The sequence below is a fragment of the Lactuca serriola genome, chromosome 4 (assembly GCF_051521515.1).
Source record: "Lactuca serriola cultivar US96UC23 chromosome 4, Lser_US96UC23_V15, whole genome shotgun sequence".
Lineage (NCBI taxonomy): Eukaryota > Viridiplantae > Streptophyta > Magnoliopsida > Asterales > Asteraceae > Lactuca > Lactuca serriola.
In genome coordinates this window covers 207,587,289-207,608,798 of record NC_136411.1, presented here as the reverse complement: position 1 = coordinate 207,608,798, position 21,510 = coordinate 207,587,289, and positions in this window count along the sequence as shown.

Sequence of the window (21,510 nt, the reverse complement as noted above, 5' to 3'; positions counted from 1 at the left end):
AAATATTCAAGAGTTAGTGCGGATTATTATCAAGACAAACACTTCACAGGCTTAGTTGGTCTTTGTTTTATCCAAAACATCACAACTTACCAATTTCAAATGTACAAGAGTAAGGTAGCTCTTCGACTAATGTGTATACAACCTGATTGGGAAGAAACTTTCATAAGAAATATTTCATTAAGGCTTCGAACACATACAGTCTTTGAGTCTTAGAGGACAACATGCAATAGTATGCTTCTAGAGACACTTAACTAGTACATAACTTTGAATAATACATGTTCCCTTGATGAATATGTTCGTTTGGCATGGGAGATAGCACCATGTTGTTACAATGAGACTTCAATAACAATATTCTTGAATTTTTGGTTTTATCAAAGAAAAAACGAATTTGATAAAATCTTTTTGGATTTTTGTTTTTTGAAAGCAAAGACAAAAAGCAAAAAATCTTTTTGGATTTTTTATTTTTGAAAGCAAAGACAAAAATAAGAAAATCTTTTTGGATTTTGATTTTTGAAAAAGCATAAACAACAATAAGAATATCTTTTTTGATTTTTGATTTTTGAAAAAGTAAGTACAAAAATAAAAATAAACGAACTATAAAATGTTAGTAATCATCAATCATGGGTTGTGCATCGAACATCTGCCATCAAATGCAAATTCTGTTCTGAACGATTCAAAGAGATGTCAATTGTGAAGACAATCGAACGCTGACCATGAGCAGTAACATCTGAACATAACACAAACTGTAAAAATCAAGTAAAAACACACAAATGAAATATCTACTAGTTGAAAGTAGCAACAAAAATCGAAAGTAAAATAAAACTTATGTTTGTGTGAGATTCGGTTTGAATTAGGAACTGAACATGCTTCAAGCATGCCCAGACCATTCAAAATCCTTATGAATGGTTTTTCATCTAAAGGTTTTGTGAAAATGTCACCAAGTTGTCATGTTGTTTTAAAAAAAAATGGATTTATGTGTTTCCATCTTCAAAATGGTCTTTGATAAAATGATATCGAGGAGAAATATGTTTTGTTTTCTAGTGTTGGACCGGATTGTGACAAATTCGAATTGCGCTCTGTGAATCGCAATACAAAAGTATTTTCTTCATGTCGATTGCATAATCACGCTATTGGCTTGGAATCCAAATCACTTGTGATGTGCAAGCAGCAACAGCAACATACTCTGCCTCAACAATCGAAATCGAAACACAAATTTGCTTTTTCGATTGCCAGCTCACAAGATTCCCGTCCAATAATTGATATCCTCCAATTGTGCTCCTTCGACCCAATTGAAATCCACCTAGGTCCTCATCAGAATATGCTTGGATAAAAAATCTTGTCTTCAAAGGATACCACAATCCCAACGAAATTGTTTCTTTGAGGTATCGAAAAATATTATTAATTGCATTGAGATGAGGTTCTCTTGGGTTCGATTGGTACCTGGCACAAATACATACAATAAACATTATATTAGGTTGACTTGCAATCAGACATAAAAGCGAACCAATCATGCGTTTGTACATCGTTAGAGCCACATCAGGCTTATCCAACAAACGACGTAAGCGTATGCAAACTGCCATAGGTACATTGACTTTCGTCTTATTCATCATGCCATACCTTTCAAGCGGATTTCGAGTATATTTCTCTTGATTGCTAAAAATTCCTTCCCTGATTTGATGCATATGCAACCCATCAAAAATTTACTAATTTTACCCATCAAATTCCTTAGATAATGAAGGATCAGTCGAACCAAAAAAATCTCACCGATATAAATTTGAATGAGTATCAAATGATCCTATACTTTCTTTCGAAATAAATTAATATCAACAGATCCTTGTTAAAATTTAGCGATTTTCAAAAAATTTGTCAGAGTTGCATACCAAGCACGAGGTACTTGTCTCAACCCATAGACTGTCTTGTCTAAAATATAACAATGATCAGGATACTTATCATTAACGAAACCCAGTGGCTGTTCGATGTACACCATTTTTTCCATAACACTATTAAGGAATGCATATTTGACATCCATCTGATAGACGTTGAAATCCTTATGAGCTTCATAGGAAAGAAAAATTCATATACCCTCGAGTCTTGTGACAGGAGAGAAGGCTTCCTCATAATCAATATCTTCTTGTTAAGAATAACCTTTTACGACTAGTCTTCATTTATATCGAATAATATTGCCTTCTTTATCAATTTTGCTCTTAAAAATATATTATAGACCAATTAACAAAACATCTTTTAGTTTAGGAATCAATCTCCAAAATTTGTTTTGTTCTAATTTAGCAAGTTCAGACTGCATTGCAACAAGCCAATCAGAGTGTTCTAATGCAACCTTTACTGTTTTTGGTTATAATTTTAAAATGAAAACATTAAAACTACAGAATTATTGATGAACATTTAACACCTCATTTCTAGCTCGAATATATGCACGAGTCAAGACACCGTAATTTGGATCACCTAGAATTTGTTCTTTCGGATGATCTCTTGGCCACTCGTGCATTGGTGCATATGCAGGATCAAAGTTTAAAGGTGTATCTTCAAAGATGTCATCAACGTTTTTATATGATAGATAAGAATCACATATGATTTGTCATATAAAGATAAATGTAGTAGAAGCTTATTGTTTTCCACACGAGAGTAACTATGTGTTTACTTGTATTTCCCCCCTTTGAAAGCGTATAACAGCATTTATAAAGTATTTTAAAAATGTAGTTATAGGGTATGAACTCACTTGATTGATTGAAGAATGCGAGACGAAAACTGAGCAGAATTTCAACTAGAGAAAGCGGATTTCTCAGGATTCTCGGGAATCTCGGGAGTGTAAAACTTCCTTAGGGTCTTGGGTATGAAAATCGGGGCTTCGAGATATTTCTTGCATGCAAAATGGAGTAAAAACGGTAGAGAAAGATAGGAAATGAGCACTTATGCCCGGAAAATGAGCACTTATAGTATGTAGAACCTCTTGAATATTTAGTAAACTATACCTATTATAGTTTTTCTCAAATGTATGATTCTTTGTATGATAACCCTAGTGCAATATCAGGTCGGTTTGTAAGTATAACATTTATAATAACCCTATTGAACATTTATTCACCAAAATATAAATGAAGTGTTTGATATTCGTATAACAACATGCTTATATTCTTAAAGGACAAGATGTTATTGAATAGGTATTGCATGCGAACGTTTTTATATGATAGATAAGAATCACATATGATTTTTCATATAAAGATAAATGTAGTAACAGCTTATTGTTTTCCACACGAGAGTAACCGTGTGTTTACTCGTATTTCCCCCCTTTGAAAGCGTATAAAAGCATTTATAAAGTATTTTAAAAATGTAGTTATAGGGGTATGAACTCACTTGATTGATTGAAGAATGTGAGACGAAAACTGAGCAGAATTTCGACTCGAGAAAGCGGATTTCTCGGGATTCTCGGGAATCTCGGGAGTGTAAAACTTCCTTAGGGGCTTGGGTATGAAAATCGAGGCTTTGGGATATTTCTTGCATGCAAAACGGAGTAAAAACGCTAGAGGAAGAGAGGAAATGAGCACTTATGCCTGAAACCCTCGCATCCCTTTTATAGGGGCTGAAGACCCTCGGTACGTTGGGCGTATGAGGTTACGCGGGGCGTACTCGTGCGTCACTGCTTACCGAATCATCGACTACCGGACATCGCACGGGACGACATAGAGGCATAGGGGCAACGTGGACGATCCGAGGCCTAGCACCCGAGTACACTGGGCGTAACTCAGATGAGTCCGGTGACTCCTCCTTCGGATAATACCAGGTTTTTAATTTAAATTTTATAATTTAGTTATTTAATAAACTTCAAAAATTCATATCTTCCTCATACGAACTCCGTTTTCGACGTTCGTTATATCCATGCGTAGGTGAGACTACGCTCTACAACTTTCGTTTAGAGTCCGTCAGCTAATTTTGAAAATATTTTTAAAAGGCCGAGACATGAAAAGTTCGTTAAAAATCCATAACTTCTTCCTCCGATGTCCGTTTTCGTCAAACTTTTTACCGTTACAATACCATCGATGATACCTTCGATTCTCTTTTAGTTCATGTTGGCAAAAATTCGCTCGATTTCTATGTCGAGTTTTTAGCTGTCTACTGCTACGTCCGAAACTTCCAAAATTCATAACTTCCTCATACGAAGTCAGATTTGGGCGTTCTTTTTATGTATGTTCACGGTTTAATGATGTCTATGACTTTTATTTAGATACCTAAGGCTAATAAGTATTTTATTCAAATTTCTCGTTTTACGTTTAACCGTATTGACGGTTTTTGTTGTGAATCTTTGGTAGGTCATAACTTCTTCGTTATAACTCCGATTTTATTGTTCTTTATATTTCTGAAAACCTTGACATGATAACTATCATTTTAGGCAACCCAATAGAGATTGTTGAACTTTTTGTTTTCAACGCTAATTTCATTATATCAAAAGAGATTACAGCTCTTGACTTTTTAGGTCATTACATTGATTCAAAATATCGGGTTGTCACAAAAATCGGCTAGCCCTCGTGTGTCTATCACTAGTCACTCCTTAGTCCAAATTTCATGAGCTATCAGGCTTCTTATATAGTGTACACATTAGGGTTACACCATGTAACTCATGAATTTCCATATTCCTCATGATCCATGGGTTTTAACCTCCATGGAGTATCCATGCGTCACCACATGGGTTTAGCTCAACATCAAGACCTATGGATCATAAGCCCACTTTATAAGAATGAATGATTTACCAAATCAATCCTCATTTATTTAATTAGTCTCTTTTGATCACAAAACTAATTCCAAACTAATTCTTGATCAATACTAATTAAATAATATGATTTCATATTAATATATTAGAACTTATAATATATTAACAAATCATAAATATCGTCTTCTCATAAAAGTCTATTGAAATTGTGCCAATGCCATGTAACCCAAATGGACCATGCTACTCTCGGGTCAAGTACATACCAATAATAGTTATGGGCTTAGACACTTAATCCAACAGTCTCCTACTTGGATAAATCTAATAACTATTATTACAAGCATGACTCCAACCCGACTAGCAATCGTAGCTATTAAAGTTGTTGTCAATTTCCGATCTAGTCAATGACGTGTCCATTAGATAAGGGATCATATATTCCTCCATTCTAGATATCATATGGACCGAGATATGTATTATAATCATTATCTCTGTCCATCTATTATTTCCCGATTTCCAATTTATGACGACCGACTAATTGAACAAATCAAATCTGTCCAGGCTTGGCCAATCACTTAGGAGTGACGTCTCTAAATCATCGAGGGGCCCACAGGTATCGCTTTTATCCACATGGGGTAAAAGTTACGGATAAACTTCGATCCAAATGCTCGATCGTACTTACTTATCAAATTACACCCAACGATATGTTTTATAACATCCAAGTTACTGATGCGTTTACATATGTCAATGTGCAACCAACTCACAACTACAACTCACACCTCTCCATTTAAAGAATATAAGATATTATCGTCTCATGATCACTCATGATAAAATCCATGAAGTAATTCAAATGAGCGTGGGTTGAATCCAACAATCGAATCTTATTTTAGGAGCACTCATGAACACTGTAGCCACTTTTTCCTTGACAAACTACAAACCCATTCATGACAATCTTGTCTCAATACCTACTTCCAAAATATGATCGACTGTGGATGGTTTGAATAACCTAGCTATTCGGGAAGTCAAAACGTGCAAAGTGAAACATAAGAATGATACAGATCCTATATGGCCCCAAAACATTTAAGCCATATTTATTACTCATCATTCATTGTATACTGTTTCAAATAATCAACTTAATACTTGAATTAAAACAGTAGTTATGTCATGCTCCAAGCATGCACACTATGTTTGTGTAAACAATAGTTATGCCATGCACCAAGCATGCACACTATGTTTGTCTATGATCCTTAATTTGTGAAATAGATCAATTGAAAAACATTTCAATGATGCTCATTTCAAAATTACCAATCCTTATTGCAAGTGTAAGAATTCCAAATTCTTGTCACTTCCAGAATGTGATAGATTCTAAACTATCGTGGAATGATTCTTTTTTAATGTCTAGGTGCCAAATGTCATGGATTCTTGACCAATGATATTACAAAAAATTCCTTTAGAGATTGTTACAAGATAATTCCATGGAAATGAAGTCTCAAATTCAAAGTACATTCCTTTGAACATCCTCCATGGAAAGGAATTCTCAAATTCAAAGTACATTGCTTTGAACAACCTTCTTGCATAAAAGCTTCTAACTTTCTCATCTATTCTTCAACTCCCAATATGGAAACATTCCATATTTTCCATACAACAATTCTTCATTAATAGACTTCTGTCTATTCAGAATAATGTCAATATGGTCCTTCCATTACTTTACTTCCAACTGTGCTTAAGCGACTAATCTTTGGCGAACCTTATATTGTCCTCAACAGTTGTTTAACCACTTTAGTCATATTTGGTTATATCCCTTTTTCCCTCATAATGCCCTAGGCATTTCGAAAATTTAGAACATGAGAATATTATAGCATATGCAATCGATCCTATACCCGAAGCATATGGGATACGATTCATAATGTCTAACATAAAGACACGATATTTAATCAGTCTTTGCTATAAATTGTTTTATTTTCCATGTTATCATAATTCGAATTATGAAAAGGGATGTCGTAATCATAATCAAATTTTGAGAACGCAATTAACAGTTCCATATATAGAATTTCCTTATGTTGAACCATTCTAACATAACATTCATATATATATATATATATATATATATATATATATATATATATATATATATATATATATATATATATATGACTAAAATTGGTTAAAATCTCAATCTAAGATTTTAGATTTGAATTGAAGTATGAGTTCCTTTCCCTTAATTATAGCAAAACAACTTTTCAAAACCAAAACTTTGCCAATTGAAACTTTTGTTCTCTATAATTAATATTTCTCACTTGCAATACTTTCCATAATAATTATGCTCCCACTAGCATAATAATTATTATCTTACAAGCATAACACTTATGCTCACACTAGCTTTGACATGTACTCAGAAATCTATTGGACTTCTAGAAATCAATACTTATTGACTTTCATTATGCTTTGATAAGAATTTATCTAGGCTTCTCAACCACCATCCCTTAGATAGCTCACATGTGTGTCTAAATTATTTTAGAACTTATTGAAATAAGTCACAAGTGTTTAGACTTTTGGGCATCCCTCACAATTTGAATTATGAAAAGGGATGTCGTAATCATAATTGAATTGCATAATGAAAATATCACAATTCTATCTCCTTAAAATATTTTTAGTGAAAGCGTTTCCTCACCTTCATTTTTCATGAATCGGAGAGAAACCTTATGACACCTAGACTTTATTGTGTGTGTGTTCCTATCCATGTGAATTTGTCATAACCATAATCACAAGACAAGGTTGGTGACTAATCCAAACTCATATGGACTGAACATATTACAACTTAATTTCTTGCCACCTGGTAGCACAAGGCCCTACCATTGCATCCAAGTTGTTATGCAAACAATTGAGAACTCATAAAACTCACATGCATAGTCAACTTTAACTGGAATGGACATAGAAATAAGAATATGTGAACATGATAGGTTACAAACCTTACGTTGCGTGCTAGTGCTTAACAATAGGTTTACTCTTGATTAGTTCTTGAAACTTGTCAAGATCTTTAAGACTCCCACTGACCTCTTGACATATAATATTCTCTTATGATGAACCATTCCTTGATGAATTAAATATTCAAGAGTTAGTGCGGATTATTATCAAGACAAACACTTCACACAATTGGCCTTAGTTGGTCTTCGTTTTATCCAAAACATCATCACTTGCCAATTTCAAATGTACAAGAATTGAAAACTTTTACTCTACATTTGATAAGTGTTATAAACCGTTCTTAAGATTATGTCACTCAACGCTCAATCTTAGAGTGTGACTCTAAGACTTGATTTTGGAATGAAGTATGATTCATCTTTTAGATTTAACCAGTTTAACAATTCACGATTCCTCTTCTTAGCCATACTAATGCACTAAGATCTCCTTACAGGATCAATTGTGACATGGTTTTTCATAATCATTAATATGATCATAAAATACGATAATAAAGTACTCTCCCATCTTTTCAGATTGGAGAAACTTTTATCATTATGCCTGATTTGGTTTTTCTTATTCGTTCTGCCATATACTAAAAGTTTCCAATGTTCATAATTTTACTTAAACTTGTAAGCATAACCATGTTTACTAAACTTTAGTAAATCATGACGAAATAGTCTTATCAATCTTTGTGGTGGATCTTGACCAGCGCACACCCATTGTACCCGATCCCTAGTCCTTCACTTGACTCATATTTACATGTGAACAAGGAATTAGTCTTAATTTACCAAAGATGAAAACTCTCATTCATCATTGAATACAACTTGTATGATTCCAAGTTTCTGTCCAATTGAAACTTGGGTAATGAGAATCTTTCCTTATTTGTGAAATCCTCGACACTACCACAAACAAAATAATCAAATTCATATTGATAACATAGAAGCATACAAACATCAATTTTTCATAAATGCCATTTAAATGAGATATAATAGATATAAAACAAAATTTTATTTATTTATAAAAATGCGGAAAAAACTTTTCCTTACAATGAAATTACATATGAAAACTATGTTATTACATATTTCCTAGCAATCTATCATAACTCCTAAGCAGCAGCTCAAAAATCCGATCATCGAACCATGCGATAGAAATCAATTTTCGCGATCAGATTCAAGATACTCTTCCTTTAAGCTTCCTTCCCCTTGCATGATCCTACAAAACATCAAAATGCAACCTTGTCACATCATTTATTAATAATCAACAATTAGGAACTTAATAGAGTTGGACAATAGACTTACCTGAAGTAGAGTCAAACTTTTCCACTCAACCTTTTCTAAGATCTTTAAGGCAGTCAAGGCAACATCACAACCAATGCCCCTTTTCTAGGCAACAGAAACATATGGACTCTTTAAGAATAGTACATGGGACAATCTTAGACTTGGCCTTTCTCTTTCCCCTGGAAAGAGAAATCTTTTTTGGACTTCCATTATTTCCATTGTCAATATCCATGGAAATTTGGGGAGTAGATCTTCCCATCAAATTTGCTTTTCCAGTGCGCCACATCATTGCTAATTCAGCAGAAACAAGCAAAGAGGTAAGATCAATAAGGGTCATGTCGTGGAATGTCACATAGTAGTCCTTAATGAACTCACTATATGACTCAAGAAGTGATTGAAGAACCCAGTCAACAGCTAACTTCCTTGAGACTTCGACGCCCCATACTGTCAGCCTGTCAATATATGACTTCATATCCAAGACGTGAGTGCAAACAGGCCTTCCATCTTGATGTTTCAACTCAAGTAGGGCTTGAGTGAAATTGAATTTTTCAAGTCTTTGAACTTGTGGGCTAGGGAGAATTATTGGAGGATGTGGAGGAAGTGAAGTATGACTCCCACGATCCAAACGCGAGACATCATCTTTAAGAGGAAAGCTTGTTCCAAAGCATTTAGGAAGACGATAGTTGTCTGAACTAGGCATCTACAATGGGAGAAATCCAAGTTAGTTGATTTAGTCCATAAAATAACACCCAAATGAAATATTAAGGCTAGGACCCAAAACAATATTTTACAATTTGAAAAAGGGTTGCCGTAATCCAAACTGGAAAATATTTGAAGGTAGGTAAATGACGATTTACCAATTTCCACCATGAAAAACGAAAGTGAATTTTAGGTTTTAAGTGAATTGAAACTCATAGATCAATTGAGATTCATTGAAGAATTCAGAGGCATGATTAAATCTCGATTGTTCCCTTCAAGTTTGTGATTGGGATGCTGAGGATCACATACAAGGTGTCAATAACCATGCAAATTTGCTTGCTACACCCAATGTTACAACCACCTAATCAATGTGTCGGTTAACCACACACACTCCATTGATCTATAATTAACATCAGGCTACCCTTTGCCATGCACTGTCAGTCCAGATTAGTGTGTCGGTTAACCACACACGCTCCACTAATCGGCTTAACAAGGTGCAAAGTGAAATTTCATGGGTTAGCACCATATTCACATTTTCCTAAGTAACTAAGATTTGGGAATTTATAAGTGTTTAGTTACTTTATATTTATCATTATACTTTCAGTTTTAAAATGATAGGTGGTGCACATATCAAGTTGGGTCCCCAAGGAATTCTGTAGTGACTACCATAATCCTGAAGTGAATCTACTATCACTATCAGAGATAATAGATATTGGCACACCATGTAATCGCTTGATTTCCTTAATGTACATCCTTGTCATCTTTTCCATTTTTTCAGTCTCCTTTATTGGTAGGAAGTGTGTAGATTTGGTTAAACGGCCCACAATCATCTAGATGGTATCATGTCCACCCTTCGCCTTGGGTAACTTGCTGATGAAGTCCATGGTTATCCGCTCCCACTTCCACTTGGGTATGTCTAGTTGCATGAGTAAACCCGAGGGCTTTTGATATTCTACCTTGACTTTGCCACAAATTAGACACTTGCCTACATAGGTAGCGATCTTTGCTTTCATATTCGGTCGTAAATAAAGTTTCTTCAGGTCTTGATACATCTTGTCATTCCAGGATAAATAGAGTATTTCGTCTTGTGAGCCTTATTCATGACAACGTCTCTGTACCCACCGAACTTCGGTGTCCAGATCTGATCCATGAGATAGTAAGCTCTGTCATCCTTGACCGCAAGGTTCTTCTCCATTCCTCGCCAGGCTTCCCTTATGACATTTTCAGGGTTTAAGGCTTCCATTTGAGCCTGTTTGATCTGTGAAGACCGGTGAAACTGGACGGTCATGGTTAATAACTTCACTCGGCGGCCCGAGTATTCCTTCCGGCTTAGGGTGTCTGTTCCTACGTTGGCATTGCCCGGGTGATAACGGATTTCACATTCGTAGTCATTTAGCAGTTCAACCCATCGCCATTGCCTCATATTGAGCTTATTTTCTGTAACGCCCGCAAATCCGGGCTAGTCAATTTAGAGGCAATAGGGGTCGAAAACGACTTTTCGACAAAAAGATTATTTAGAATAAATAATCTTAACCAAGTTGTAGAAGATGTCACAGGGTTTCCGTACATATAAATAACGCCGAAATCCGAGTTATAACGAAGAAGTTATGACCCGTCGAAGTTTCGCGTCGGAACCGGCACGGCGCCGGGAAGCGTAAATAGTAAATTTATGATAGAGCGAGATTTAGATTTAGCACTCTAAACGAAAGTCATAGAATATGTTAAACTAAGAACTTCAATAAAAAGAACGCCCAAATCTGACTTCGTATGAAGAAGTTACGATTTTTCGAAGTTTCGAATTAGCAGTGTACAGTCCGAAATTCGAATATTAGATCGAGCGATTTTTAGCCGACACAACCTAAACGAGAATTGAAGATCTCATTATTAGTAGCGTAACAATAAAAAGACGGACGAAAATGGACATCGGATGAAGAAGTTATGAGATTATAACGGACCAATCCTGTCCCGGCCTGTTAAAAATAAATTCAAAATTAGCCGAAGGAGTCTAAACGAAAGTTGTAGAGTGCGTCTCCACCTACGCATGGATATAAAGAACGTCAAAAACGGAGTTCGTATGAACGAGTTACAAATTATAATAGCATATTTACGTATTAAAATAAAGTATAAATCATATATACATATACATATATATATACATATGTATATATCATTAGAAAGGTATCGACGATGCGGTCATTATAAGACTAATGTTGAGTTCTTTCGACATTAGTTTAGTACAAATATCTTTAAATCTATTTAAAATAGTATTATAAAGGGGTGTTTAGTTGTTTATATAACTATAAGGTCATTAAGTAATTATGGGGGGTAGTTTTTGTAAATTCAATTACTATAAATAAGAGGCTTGGGCTCTCATATTTCTTGCACCATTCTCTTGATTCAAGAGTCTTTCTCTCCTTATCCCCCGAGCATTTCGGTCCCTCGTGATTCGACTTCTCTTTTTGTAGTTTTAGTATAGTAAGGTGAGCGCTGAAGCGATGCACGAATCTTTCTTAGAAAGATTCAGCGACGAAGTTCTGCCCCTACAGAGCCCGACTCCTAGCTAAAATCCCCTTGTAAGTAAGTTATGCTTACCCTATTTTAAATATAGTTTATATTTAAAATTAGTATTGTTATTATAAATTTATAATAAATATTTGAGCTATTATTATGACTTATATAAGTGTCGTTATAATATCTTTTTAACTACTCGCGGTACGGGGAATCTGGTTTAAAGGGCCGCATAGGGTTGTTGGATTTCAGAAGTGATATATGCCAAAATGGTCCTGCCCTCCGGTGTTTTATGTCTGCCCCTGTCTGTACATAGTGGTTGGAAAGTATTGTTTAAACGCTTATATAATAATAATAATAAGACTTATAATTAGTCACGGTAAATATTAGACTAAAATCTAGTGGTAATAATACTAGGTTTCGTCGAAGGAAATTATTTTAAAGTAAACGAAGCGCTGTCCGAGTACCAAGTCACCACCTTCTCAAGTGAGTGCATAGTTACTTTCATCTTACACATAGATATTAAGTATTTTATATAAACTACGTGCTATGTGTGCACATTAACTGAATACTTGCTGTCTATGCTGGTTGAACGTTTTATACATGTTTTAAAGGACTTAAACTGTATACGTATTTTATATATACGAAAATGTTGGGTATGAGATGGGTAGATGAATGATGAGAGATAGAAGATGACGTGAGTATACATTGGCAGCTACAGACTTAGTGCCTATGGGACAAACACCGGTAGCTATGGACTTAGTACCGTTTAGACGTTGGTAGCTATGGATTTAGTACATGTAGGAATTGGTAGCTATGGACTTAGTACCTGTTGAACATTGGTAGCTATGGACTTAGTACCTATTAGATAAAGACTGGTAGCTATGGATTTAGTACCCGATGAATAGACTATAGCAGCTATGGAATTAGTGCTTTATGAACGAACATTGGCAGCTATGGATTTAGTGCCAGTCCCATAACCCTGGAAGTAAGGGACTTCAGAATAAACGAATGCAGGATAGATGACTCTTAGGTTAAATCCTTAAAGAGTAAAGAAGATAATGGGGATGGGTAATTGGGTTGATTGTTTGACTGAACATAATAATTATATTATTGTGGGTTGAAAACCCTATGTACTCACCAGGTTTCCCAACCTGACCCACTCAGTTTATGTATATCACAGGTGACGAAGTGAAGTGACATTACACTAGGAGATTTAAAAGAGATGTAGATCACTAGTGTAAATCATTGTAAGTCTGTTTATGCTTATGTTTCGGTATTAACGATGACATCCCAAACATTTTAAAATGAAATAAATATGTTTCTTCGAAAATGTTTTAATAACGTATTTACCATGTTTTTCTGGGAACAAATTCCGCAGCCTTTTTATAAAATGAAGTACTCTGATTTTTATAAAGCATAAACAAAATCGGTCTTTTCTGGCCGTGATTTTGGGGATGTCACAGTTGGTATCAGAGCATTAGTTTAAGCGAACTAGGAATATGGATTTATTTCTAGACTTAAACTTAGAATGCTAAGCGATGATTGTGAGGTATGAGCACTAGCTTATTTTAGGAATTGTGCCTAAAATGCTTTTATGTGCTAAATGCTTTGTGCATGATATGTTGTTAATTGTTCGGATCTATGGTCTGTTGCCGACCGGATCTGGAAACCTTATGTGTTTAGGATTCTAAACGTACGACTACGATATTAGAACTAGCATGTAAATGTTTCGGAGTGATAAGGATGATTTAAACGTCAAGTAAAGGTCTAAATTCACCTTATTCGGTGTATAGATCGAGATGGTAAGGACCCGTAGCGGAAACGTAAACGCAAATGGGAACAGGAACCAACCCCCAGTGGTTCAGCAAATACCTGTTGTAGAAGAAGTTGCGCCTGAGCCAGTCATCATGGCTGGAGTTCAACCCATGATTCGGGCTATGTTGGCTGAACAAAGGGAAGAAATGAGACGGATGTTGAATAGGGACGAACCTACTATGCCCATTGAGCAACCCGAACTGATTCCCGAGCAATCTGAAGAAGGGAACTACAGCCGCCAAGTGAGTCAAGTTGGGACTCAAGGTGAGCAAAGGGATGGCCCAGAAGGGAGAAACAACAAGGATGGGCGGATGTACAAGAACTTCTTGGGTGCGAAACCACCAAGCCTCTCAGGAAGCCCAAAGCCGGTTGAGGTTATGGATTGGATCTCTGAGATGGAGATGGTGTTTGAGAGCTGTAGCTGTAATGAGAAACAGAAGACTATCTTTGCAGTAAGACAGCTGAAAACTGGAGTCTTGAGCTGGTGGAAGCTATTGGCAGATACGATGCCACGAGGAGAAGCCTTAAGGATGTCGTGGGAAGTGTTTTTGGAACAGTTGAAAATGCAGTACTGCTCGGAGGTAGATCTGATAGACCTAAACAACGAGTTTCAGAACCTGAAGAAAGGGAAGATGAGTGTTGATGAGTATGCCACCACATTTACCGAGAGGATGAAGCTATTTCCCTACTTGGTGCCTACTGAACTCTCCAAGATTGATAGGTTTGCTAACGGACTGCCCAATGACTTTGGTCCAATGGTCAAAATGGCAACTACCTTAAAAGCAGCTATTAGGGCAGCTAAGAACGTAGAGGCCCAGATAAGAGAAAATGGTCTAGAAAAAGATAAGGCAGGAGAGAAGCGAAAGTTTGAGGGATCTTCGAGGTCGAACAAGGAAAGCAAATTCTCAAAACTCGGAGGAGCAGATGGAGGTGAAATAAGATGGTGTGATAAATGCAAGAAGAAGCATGGTGGGAAGTGCAACGAAGAAGTGACTTGTTACAAGTGTGGGAGGACGGGTCACTATTCCAAAGACTGCACACATAATGACAAAGTATGCTACGGATGAGGAGGCAAGGGGCACATGTCCAGAGACTGCCCAAGGAAAAATAAAGCAGCAAGACCAGAAACGCCACTAAGGCCAAGGGCATTTCACATGATCCTCGACGAAGCAGAGAACCATGCGAGGAATCAAGAATGAGGACTTCTTACCCGAAGATCGGATTATGCAGTAGCCATAGTTTCGTATGATGTAGCCTAGTAGAGGCATAGTCTAGGGTGAACTTGAACACCTATGTAATCGTTTTAAGAATTAATATAAAACCTTCGTTTTGTTATCTGATGTGTTGAATGATTGTATGATTTGCTGCATGGTGACTTGGGAAACTGCGAGACAATACTTGGGACGAGTATGAGTAGGTGTGAATGGTAGTAGAGGCCTATACTACCGGAAGCACAGGACTCACACTTGGATCAGGGAAAGTCACAAGGTTACCAAGAAGCTAGTAATTGATTTCGTTTTATTCAAGTGTGTTGTTACCATCGTTTCGGTAATGACTAAGAAGATTGTTGATATTCCGACGCTAGTGGTCATATCGAATCGAGTCCGACTACGATGAGTATGTTGTGTGGCTCAGAGGAACAAGTTTGATGTAGCGTCCGACTTAAACCAAACGGTTGAAATCAAAGCGATCAATAGAAGTATCACACTCGTTGTTAAAGAAGTTGGTGGCTAGAAATGCCTAATGTTAAAGTGTGATTATATCACATTAGAACATGAAGGAAGGCATAGTCTGTTTTAGAATTTAACTCTAAGAGACCTAAGTCTAAGTGTTGCAACATACGATGATAGGTCATTAGAATATGACACATCGATCTATAGTAGTAATAAAAGAACTTATCTCAAGTCCGTATCCAGCAAGGATCGAGATTGTGACTTGAAGGTCATAATTTGGAGTCTAACCTGAGGTAGAGAGCAGGTGCACGATCGAGTACTCTTATAGTCAATGAGTTTAAGAGATAAAAGTGAAGGAATGTAGAAGTTATAATTATTACCTAGGATGAAGAGATGACGTATGGAGTCATTATACGACCCTGTTTCGTTGATGATTCTGGGACGTAATCATCCAAAGGGGGAGATAATTGTAACGCCTACAGATCCGGGCTAGTCAATTTAGAGGCAATAGGGGTCGAAAATGAATTTTTGACAAAAAGATTATTTACAATAAATAATCTTAACCAAGTTGTAGAAGATGTCACAGGGTTTCCGTACATATAAAGAACGCTGAAATCCGAGTTATAACGAAGAAGTTATGACCCGTCGAAGTTTCGCGTCGGAACCGGCACGGCGCCGGGAAGCGTAAATAGTAAATTTATGATAGAGCGAGATTTAGATTTAGCGCTATAAACGAAAGTCGTAGAATATGTTAAACTAAGAACTTCGATAAAAAGAACGCCCAAATCTGACTTCGTATGAAGAAGTTACGATTTTTCGAAGTTTCGGATTAGCAGTGTACAGTCCGATATTCGAATATTAGATCGAGCGATTTTTAGCCGACACAACCTAAACGAGAATTGAAGATCTCCTTATTATTAGTGTAACAATAAAAAGACGGACGAAAATGGACATCGAATGAAGAAGTTATGAGATTATAACGGACCAATCCTGTCCCGGCCTGTTAAAAATATAACTTTAAAAATAAATTCAAAATTAGCCGAAGGAGTCTAAACGAAAGTTGTAGAGTGCGTCCCCACCTACGCATGGATATAAAGAACGTCAAAAACGGAGTTCGTATGAACGTGTTACAAATTATAATAGCATATTTACGTATTAAAATAAAGTATAAATCATATATACATACACATATATATACATATGTATATATCATTAGAAAGGTATCGACGATGCGGTCATTATAAGACTAATGTTGAGTTCTTTCGACATTAGTTTAGTACAAATATCTTTAAATCTATTTAAAATAGTATTATAAAGGGGTGTTTAGTTGTTTATATAACTATAAGGTCATTAAGTAATTATGGGGGTAGTTTTGTAAATTCAATTACTATAAATAAGAGGCTTGGGCTCTCATATTTCTTGCACCATTCTCTTGATTCAAGAGTCTTTCTCTCCTTATCCCCCGAGCATTTCGGTCCCTCGTGATTTGACTTCTCTTTCTGTAGTTTTAGTATAGTAAGGTGAGCGCTGAAGCGATGCACGAATCTTTCTTAGAAAGATTCAGCGATGAAGTTCTGCCCCTACAGTGCCCGACTCCTAGCTAAAATCCCCTTGTAAGTAAGTTATGCTTACCCTATTTTAAATATAGTTTATATTTAAAGTTAGTATTGTTATTATAAATTTATAATAAATATTTGAGCTATTATTATGAATTATATAAGTGTCGTTATAATATCTTTTTAACTACTCGTGGTACGGGGAATCTGGTTTAAAGGGCCGCATAGGGTTGTTGGATTTCAGAAGTGCTATATGCCAAAATGGTCCTGCCCTCCGGTGTTTTATGTCTGGCCCCTGTCTGTACATAGTGGTTGGAAAGTATTGTTTAAACGCTTATATAATAATAATAATAAGACTAAAATCTAGTGGTAATAATACTAGGTTTCGTCGAAGGAAATTATTTTAAAGTAAACGAAGCGCTGTCCGAGTACCGAGTCACCACCTTCTCAAGTGAGTGCATAGTTACTTTCATCTTACACATAGATATGAAGTATTTTATATAAACTACGTGCTATGTGTGCACATTATCTGAATACTTGCTGTCTATGCTGGTTGAACGTTTTATACATGTTTTAAAGGACTTAAACTGTATACGTATTTTATATATACGAAAATGTTGGGTATGAGATGGGTAGATGAATGATGAGAGATAGAAGATGACGTGAGTATACATTGGCAGCTACAGACTTAGTGCCTATGGGACAAACACCGGTAGCTATGGACTTAGTACCGTTTAGACGTTGGTAGCTATGGATTTAGTACATGTAGAAATTGGTAGCTATGGACTTAGTACCTGTTGAACATTGGTAGCTATGGACTTAGTACCTATTAGATAAAGACTGGTAGCTATGGATTTAGTACCCGATGAATAGACTATAGCAGCTATGGAATTAGTGCTTTATGAACGAACATTGGCAGCTATGGATTTAGTGCCAGTCCCATAACCCTGGAAGTAAGGGACTTCAGAATAAACGAATGCAGGATAGATGACTCTTAGGTTAAATCCTTAAAGAGTAAAGAAGATAATGGGGATGGGTAATTGGGTTGATTGTTTGATTGAACATAATAATCATATTATTGTGGGTTGAAAACCCTATGTACTCACCAGGTTTCCCAACCTGACCCACTCAGTTTATGTATATCACAGGTGACGAAGTGAAGTGACATTACACTGAGAGATTTAAAAGAGATGTAGATCACTAGTGTAAATCATTGTAAGTCTGTTTATGCTTATGTTTCGGTATTAACGATGACATCCCAAACATTTTAAAATGAAATAAATATGTTTCTTCGAAAATGTTTTAATAACGTATTTACCATGTTTTTCTGGAAACAAATTCTGCAACCTTTTTATAAAATGAAGTACTATGATTTTTATAAAGCATAAAGAAAATCAGTCTTTTCTGGCCGTGATTTTGGGGATGTCACAGTTGGTATCAGAGCATTAGTTTAAGCGAACTAGGAATATGGATTTATTTCTAGACTTAAACTTAGAATGCTAAGCGATGATTGTGAGGTATGAGCACTATCTTATTTTAGGAATTGTGCCTAAAATGCTTTTATGTGCTAAATGTTTTGTGCATGATATGTTGTTAATTGTTCGGATCTATGGTCTGTTGTCGACCGGATCTGGAAACCTTATGTGTTTAGGATTCTAAACGTACGGCTACGATATTAGAAATAGCATGTAAATGTTTCGGAGTGATAAGGATGATTTAAACGTCAAGTAAAGGTCTAAATTCACCTTATTCGGTGTATAGATCGAGATGGTAAGGACCCGTAGCAGAAACGTAAACGCAAATGGGAACAGGAACCAACCCCCAGTGGTTCAGCAAGTACCTGTTGTAGAAGAAGTTGCGCCTGAGCCAGTCACCATGGCTGGAGTTCAACCCATGATTCTGGCTATGTTGGCTGAACAAAGGGAAGAAATGAGACGGATGTTGAATAGGGACGAACCTACTATGCCCATTGAGCAACCCGAACTGATTCCCGAGCAATCTGAGGAAGGGAACTACAGCCGCCAAGTAAGTCAAGTTGGGACTCAAGGTGAGCAAAGGGATGGCCCAGAAGGGAGAAACAACAAGGATGGGCGGATGTACAAGAACTTCTTGGGTGCGAAACCACCAAGCCTCTCAGGAAGCCCAAAGCCGGTTGAGGTTAAGGATTGGATCTCTGAGATGGAGATGGTGTTTGAGAGCTGCATGTGTAATGAGAAATAGAAGACTATCTTTGCAGTAAGACAGCTGAAAACTGGAGTCTTGAGCTGGTGGAAGCTATTGTCAGATACGATGCCATGAGGAGAAGCCTTGAGGATGTCGTGGGAAGAGTTTTTGGAACAGTTGAAAATGCAGTACTGCTCTGAGGTAGATCTGATAGACCTAAACAACGAGTTTCAGAACCTGAAGAAAGGGAAGATGAGTGTTGATGAGTATGCCACCGCATTTACCGAGAGGATGAAGCTATTTCCCTACTTGGTGCCTACTGAACTCTCCAAGATTGATAGGTTTGCTAACGGACTGCCCACTGACTTTGGTCCAATCGTCAAAATGGCAACTAGCTTAAAAGCAGCTATTAGGGCAGCTAAGAACGTAGAGGCCCAGATAAGAGAAAAGGGTCTAGAAAAAGATAAGGCAGGAGAGAAGCGAAAGTTTGAGGGATCTTCGAGGTCGAACAAGGAAAGCAAATTCTCAAAACTCGGAGGAGCAGATGGAGGTGAAACAAGATGGTGTGATAGATGCAAGAAGAAGCATGGTGGGAAGTGCAACGAAGAAGTGACTTGTTACAAGTGTGGGAGGACGGGTCACTATTCCAAAGACTGCACACATAATGACAAAGTATGCTACAGATGTGGAGGCAAGGGGCACATGTCCAGAGACTGCCCAAGGAAAAATAAAGCAGCAAGACCAGAAACGCCACCAAGGCCAAGGGCATTTCACATGATCCTCGACGAAGCAGAGAACCATGCGAGGAATCAAGAATGAGGACTTCTTACCCGAAGATCGGATTATGCAGTAGCCATAGTTTCGTATGATGTAGCCTAGTAGAGGCATAGTCTAGGGTGAACTTGAACACCTATGTAATCGTTTCAAGAATTAATATAAAACCTTCATTTTGTTATCTGATGTGTTGAATGATTGTATGATTTGCAGCATGGTGACTTGGGAAACTGCGAGACAATACTTGGGACGAGTATGAGTAGGTGTGAATGGTAGTAGAGGCCTATACTACCGGAAGCACAGGACTCACACTTGGATCAGGGAAAGTCACAAGGTTACCAAGAAGCTAGTAATTGATTTCGTTTTATTCAAGTGTGTTGTTACCATCGTTTCGGTAATGACTAAGAAGATTGTTGATATTCCGACCCTAGTGGTCATATCGAATCGAGTCCGACTACGATGAGTATGTTGTGTGGCTCAGAGGACCAAGTTTGATGTAGCGTCCGACTTAAACCAAACGGTTGAAATCAAAGCGATCAATAGAAGTATCGCACTCGTTGTTAAAGAAGTTGGTGGCTAGAAATGCCTAATGTTAAAGTGTGATTATATCACATTAGAACATGAAGGAAGGCATAGTCTGTTTTAGAATTTAACTCTAAGAGACCTAAGTCTAAGTGTTGCAACATACGATGATAGGTCATTAGAATATGACACATCGATCTATAGTAGTAATAAAAGAACTTATCTCAAGTCCGTATCCAGCAAGGATCGAGATTGTGACTTGAAGGTCATAATTTGGAGTCTAACCTGAGGTAGAGAGCAGGTGCACGATCGAGTACTCTTATAGTCAATGAGTTTAAGAGATAAAATTGAAGGAATGTAGAATATATAATTATTACCTAGGATGAAGAGATGACGTATGGAGTCATTATATGACCCTGTTTCGTTGATGATTCCGGGACGTAATCATCCAAAGGGGGAGATAATTGTAACGCCCGCAGATCCGGGCTAGTCAATTTAGAGGCAATAGGGGTCGAAAACGACTTTTCGACAAAAAGATTATTTAGAATAAATAATCTTAACCAAGTTGTAGAAGATGTCACAGGGTTTCCGTACATATAAAGAACGCCGAAATCCGAGTTATAACGAAGAAGTTATGACCCGTCGAAGTTTCGCGTCGGAACCGGCACGACGCCGGGAAGCGTAAATAGTAAATTTATGATAGAGCAGGATTTAGATTTAGCGCTCTAAACGAAAGTCGTAGAATATGTTAAACTAAGAACTTCGATAAAAAGAACGCCCAAATCTGACTTCGTATGAAGAAGTTACGATTTTTCGAAGTTTCGGATTTGCAGTGTACAGTCCGAAATTCG